This window comes from Vitis vinifera, chromosome 5, assembly GCF_030704535.1.
Source record: "Vitis vinifera cultivar Pinot Noir 40024 chromosome 5, ASM3070453v1".
NCBI lineage: Eukaryota > Viridiplantae > Streptophyta > Magnoliopsida > Vitales > Vitaceae > Vitis > Vitis vinifera.
Window position 1 is genome coordinate 17,967,194 of NC_081809.1, and position 6,854 is coordinate 17,974,047.

General features: G+C 25.9%; 1 long non-coding RNA gene across 1 annotated transcript; it reads left to right on the forward strand.

The window, feature by feature from the left end:
• The first annotated feature begins 2,611 nt into the window (after window positions 1-2,611).
• Window positions 2,612-6,823, forward strand: LOC104879388 (uncharacterized). Its single transcript, XR_009465714.1, has 2 exons — window positions 2,612-3,056; window positions 6,506-6,823. It is a non-coding gene; the product is annotated as an uncharacterized LOC104879388 (long non-coding RNA).
• The last annotated feature ends 31 nt before the right edge of the window (window positions 6,824-6,854 follow it).

A 6,854-nucleotide genomic window follows, 5' to 3' on the forward strand; every position in this document is an offset into this window, starting at 1 on the left:
GAATTGTTTTTATTTGAGTTCAAATGTGATTGCTTTGTTATGAGATTCATTAAAGAGATAATTGTTGATTCTACAATTATTGTATTAAAGGTTTTACTCATTTAATGAATTGTACTTAGTTTCATACTTCCAATTATTATGATATTAATGTTATTCTCATTTGATTTCAGTTTTATGATATAAAAAAAAAAACATATTCTCAGGTAGAATTTGATGAAATTAGAGGAGAATTAACTTCTTTTGTGTTATAACTTATCATATTGATAAATCATGATCATGCATGGTGAGTCCCTTAGTTGTTATATGAATTTTCCATTGGTATTGTATAACATTACTTATTCTTTACATACTATTTTTATATCAAAATGGGAAAAAGAAAAAAGAAAACATTAGTACTTAGATTTGTTTATTTTTTATAACATCAATTAATTTTTATTTTCAATAAAACTCTAAATCTCATTAAACTATGAAATGCAGGTATACACTCTTGGGAAGACATTATGAAGAATAAAAAGAAAGGAGAAAGAAACAACAACATTTTGGGTTTTTAGATGTGACTCTTATGCCATACATTATAGGACATCAATGTTACTTTATTTGGTATTGAGAATTTTGGGTTTTTGGATGTAACTCTTGTGTCATTTTATGATTAGCCGGTTTTATGCATATGAAATGCAGGTATACATGAATGTTGGAATGCTTAACATTTCTAAATCATATTTTAATATGTATTCACTTTTCTTTTTTAGTTTCGGTGGGTTTGATGTACTATCATTTTGTAAACATTTGATATACAAATATCACTGGATGATGTAATGTATTATAGGTTAATCCATAAGCATTACGAAAATATAAGTTAAATGTGATATGATTATTATATTTATAGACAAAATATACACAAGTTGATCTTATTTGTTAATAAACATTACAAAAATCAACAAGCTAATTAATAAAAAACAACCATATCTTCCATAATCATTTACAATGATGTGACACCATAACTAAAAGGTGATGCATTTAATATGACATCTTATATATCTCATGCAACTCTATATCAAATTAAGTATAACTAAAAATATATGATGTCGCTTTTGAATATGTCACCATTTATTTGTTTTGGTGTCGCTTCCAAATACGTCACCAATTGGTACCCTCTATGGTGTCGTGGATAAGGTGACGCTATGTTGTAGCGACACCCTATGTTTATAGTGACTCACTATAAATGTCACCATATATTTTTTTTCTTGTAGTGAATATACAAGATAAAATCCATTCCTTCGTTAAGAAGTCAGATGGACGGTTCCCATAAGTATTGGTTCGGGCCTTGAATGATAAGAACGCTCAATTCATGATTAGACCATAAATATATTATTCATTAGAGAACCAATGGCACTTAAGGAGAAAGATATAATTAAAGAGGTTAACGGAAAAACCTAGCTTTAATTATGAACCGTTTATGGAGGATTGACTCATATGTAGTGACTATATCAATGGGCAATTCAAATCCTTTGAATATATTTAATTTTATAATTTTAAGAGTGCAATTCCAAATTTTTAGTGGAGTAATTTTGGAATTAATAATTTTGATTTTTTTAATTAAGTTGTTAATTAATTGTCAAAATTATTGGAGCTTAAAATTATAATGTCCATAGTTCCTCTCAACGGCTCCATTAAAATTATATGAACATTTTTTTTATGTTGGGTTGATTTTATTAGTTTGGAATTTTGAATTCTAAATTAATTTCACACAATCTTGATTTGATTTATTTATTTTATAATTTGATTATTTAAAATATTTTTTAATACAATGTGGTGAAGACCACACTTACTTGTATTCCCTAAGAAACACTTTTTAAGTGGGGATCATGGGGAGAGATATTCTCTCCCATGTTTTTCAAAATTCAAAATATGTCAATTATATTAAAAAGTTTTTTTTCTCAATGTTTTTCGGATGATGGGATGAGAATACAAGTTTTTCAATAAATTAAGTTGTGTGATATAAAAACCCATAAAAGATAATAATAATAAAAAAAGAACGCCCACTCGTTTTGAGTTCATCATAATTTGGAGAACGTTAGAGAAAGATCCATGGTGCTTTAGAGGATTTGGAATTCTAAGATCTTTTTGGTGGAGTTCAAATTTATCTGCCTAATCGCAAGGTACAATTCTAATTTACCTATATTTGTTATTTCATTAAATTAATACAAGTATTGATCATTGAGAAAAAATTTTGAGAAAATTTTTCTAGCTTCCGTTTTTCTTTTATTTATCTGGTTTCAAAACCAACATATAGACCAGTGTTAGTGACCTTTGTTTCCCTTGGCCATGAATGCAGTTCCAAGAGCAAATATACGTCTCAGCCAGATTCTCGCATAAACAGTGGTCAACAGTTGGGTGTTTAGATCCACCATATTGAAAATACATCCAAACTATTTCTGTGCATATGGATAGGGTAGACCAAAACTTTGAACCTTCTAACGGCAAGTGCTTCCCTGGTACTGCTTTGTGTTCTCAAAGTTTCATCAAATAGGATCACTGAACTTTGTTGTAACATGATTGAAGTAACTTTGACCAATCCTTGTATCTGCATCTGACACGAAGAGGTCCAATGTATGTATTACTGCCCTTCTCATGTAATATAACCTACTCAGAATACATTGCTTTTCTTTTATAGGATTACCGATTACCTTGGAAGGAGAGTAGTCATCCTTTGAAATTAGAGCAAAATGGTTCTTTATAAATTTTAATACTTGTACAACGATAAATATTTATTATGATTAATTTTAGTTGCTTGGTTTTGCTTGCTAATTCCTGTGGGGCAGGTGCTTGGAATTTTTCAGTAGTGGCCTTCTTTTGCAGGTCAGTTGCAGGGAGTTGAAGAGAGCTGATCATGTTGCTTTTCCTCTTAAAGGATCCAAAATGAAAGACAAAGCAAATGAAAGTGTTTGGGCTGGTCTCTCCTATAGCATTGAAATCAAGGATGCTTACATTCCACCGTGGATAATATCAAGTATATGTGCAACCATGGGTTCTGAAGGGAGGAGCTTTGAGGCAAGGTATGACAAATTTTGTCACTGTGCCTGATTAGCCCTGATCTCACCACAAAAAGCTGCAGTAATGGTAGAAGAATAAATATATGTAACTGGGAGCTTTGGCTTTCAGTTATTCATCTTACTGGAAATCATGTCTTAGCTGGGAGCTAACTAAGAAGTGTATTTATATACCTTGCTGTAATCCTTCATCTTTGGGTAATGAGAAATTATTTTCTCTGTTGAGTTTTCTCATAGTCCCAAGCGTGCTCCCAGTGGCCCTATGTTTCTCCGAGATCGATAAATTAAATCCAATCCACCTTATTAATTTTTACATATTAACATTAAGATTTGAACTAATTGAACTCAAAGTGGGAATCTATCAATGTGGTTTGTTTTGAGTTAATTACAATAATCAATCCTATTTTTATCTGTTTGATTCTTCTAGGCAGCACAAAACAATTTATTTTCTTATTAATTCAAGTGGCACCAAACTACATATGCTTGGGTATTATAAAAGCACATAAATTCTATTATATCTTTTATATTTGATATATTATAAATGAATTAAAATAAAATTATTTTAAATTAATTATTTTTAATTATCTTATTATTTATGTTATAAAATAATTAAATACAAGGCAAATATAAATTTTTAAATAAAATTATAGATATTTTTAAATAAAAAAAGCTAACATATATTATTATTTATTTTATATCCTTCAATATATATTAATTTGTATTATTATTTTTTCTATCATTTTTGGAGTTTTTTTTTCAATATTTCTATGATTTTTTTTTTATCAATTTTCGTTTCATTGATCTTTCCCAATGTGTATATATATATATCCGTCAAATCAGGTTGTCAATATATCTGTTATAATCGATATTTTCATCCTTGGTTTTTTATGAGCTTAGGAACATGCAAACCTAATATAAAAAAAATTGCATTTGAATGTGGTTTTGTGACTATGCTTCCAACCTAATATTCAACACCAATAATTGGACTTTTGGGTTATGGTTATTCTTTTAACATAATGTTGAATTTCAACAACAAAAAACTTCGATTAGTTGTTAGCAATATTTTTAGAATTAAATCAGACATTAAACCGAAAACATTATTGGTTTACAGTTCATTGGTCAAATCGATGGTCGAACTATGATCAAACCAGTGACATCATAAATATATAATTTATATTTTAATAAAATTTAAAATAAATATAATAAATTTATATATATATATTATTAAAAATTTTAATAATATTTTATTTTTTATGTGAAATTAAATGATAAATATAAATATAAATGTACCAATATATTAAAATTTATTAAATAGAATATGTATAATATTTAAATATGAAAATATATATAAGATGAAAAGAAAATTATAATATTTAATTTAATTATATATCTATGTATTTTGTTATTTTAAAATTTTAAAATTATTATATTGATTAATTTATATTGTTTTCATGTTTATAATTAATAATTATTATAAAAATAATAGTAGATAAAAATATTTATATTTGTTTAAATGTTTTATATGATAAAAATTTTAAAAACAGATAAATAGATATTTACCAAATTATTAATCAAACAACTGCGTAGCATGGTGGTGTGTTATTTATTTTGTTTAACCATAAGTCACACATTCAATTCCCCACCATGCAAAGCTCTTTTTATTATTATCAAAGATCCCATATCGGAAACCTATAAACCACTTATGTGGTATCTATATCTGCAAACCTTGGGAATGAGCAAACGGGGCTGGGAGTAATGAATCTGGGCCGGTAGATGAGTAAAAACCCATTTAGTAAAAGATGGATACAGTAAAAGGACTAAAACATATATTATTTTATACAATGGTTTAAGGAAATATAAAATTTTCTTGAAAGAATGAAACAATTAATATATTCGGAAAACTCCATAGTAAATCATATATTATTCCATACAAAATTAATTATTTTTTCAAAAATTCATGGTAAATCAATGTTTAATTTTTTTTTTTTTTATGTAAGTATTATGTTAAGGAGCCTATTTATTTTTAGAATTTTTGTATATAATTAATTAATGTGATTAGTGTTAAATTATTGTGGATGCAATTTAGGAAAGTTGTAGGCCCTAATTGTTCGACTCTTTATAGGTTACAACTAATTAATTATTTTAAAAAATTTTATTTAAAATTGTTGGATTAATATTGTATAATATATTGTCGTAATATCCCAATATATTAATTATTAAAATATAATCTTAGTTTGCTTTGATTTTGTTATTGTAATAAATGGATAGACCATATTAATTCAATGATGTTATTTTAATAGTCAAAACATAGGAAATATAATCTTAATTTAAAACATTAATGTACATATTTTCTAAATAATATATAATGAAATTGTTCTTCTTAACAATAAGTTCAAGATACACTTATTTTTCTAGGAAATGTAATTGTTTTTTTGGAAGGATGTACTTATTTATATTATTACAAATAAGTAAAAGTTTATAAACAATTTATGGTAAAAAAAAATTAATGTATATATAATGTACTTTTTAAAGAAAAATAATTAATTTTATAAAGGATCTAATTATTTTTATAAGAGATGTTTTTATTTTTATTTTTTATAATATACTTATTTTGTGAAGGATGTATTTATTTATATTGATACAAATAATTGAAAGTTCATTAGTACTTTTACGATAAACCGTTAATATATATATATATATATATATATATATATATATATATATATATATATATATATATATATATATAAAATTTATTCATTTTTCACGAGAATATACATATTTTCTAAATAATGTATAATGAAATTATTCTTCTTAACAATAAATTTATTTTCTTTCAAGATACACTTATTTTTCTAAGAAATGTACTTTTTTTTTCAAAATGTGATTGTTTTTTGGAAGGATGTACTTATTTATATTATTACAAATAAGTGAAAATTTATATATAGTTTACCGTAAAAAATTAATGTATATATAATATACTTTTTTAAAGAAAAATAATTAATTTTATAAAGGATTTACTTATTTTTATAATAGATGTTTTTATTTTTATTTTTTTGTAATATACTTATTTTAAGAAGGATGTATTTGTTTATATTGATACAAATAATTGAAAGTTCATTAGTACTTTTTATGATAAACCATTAATATATATATAATTTATCCATTTTTTTAAAGAATGTACTTATTTTTTTAAAGAATATACTTAATTTCTAAGCATTTACTTATTTTCCAAATTAGGACAAATGAGTCACGATATTGATATGATGCATTTATTTTTTAATAGGGTTTACTTATTATCCTTTAACGTAGAATTTACAAAATGGTTCTTTATAAATTTTAATACTTGTACAAGGATAAATATTTATTATGATTAATTTTAGTTGCTTGGTTTTGCTTGCTAATTCCTGTGGGGTAGGTGCTTGGAATTTTTCAGTAGTGGCCTTCTTTTGCAGGTCAGTTGCGGGGAGTTGAAGAGAGCTGATCATGTTGCTTTTCCTCTTAAAGGATCCAAAATGAAAGATGAAGCAAATGAAATCAAGGATGCTTACATTCCACCATGTGCAACCATGGGTTCTAAAGGGAGGAGCTTTGAGGCAAGGTATGACAAATTTTGTCACTGTGCCTGATTAGCCCTGATCTCACCACAAAAAGCTGCAGTAATGGTAGAAGAATAAATATATGTAACTGGGAGCTTTGGCTTTCAGTTATTCATCTTACTGAAAATCATGTCATTAGATATTATTTTACGCACTTGTTCATGTTTGTTGGCATATTGTAAGGCCATATATAGATAGCATTACC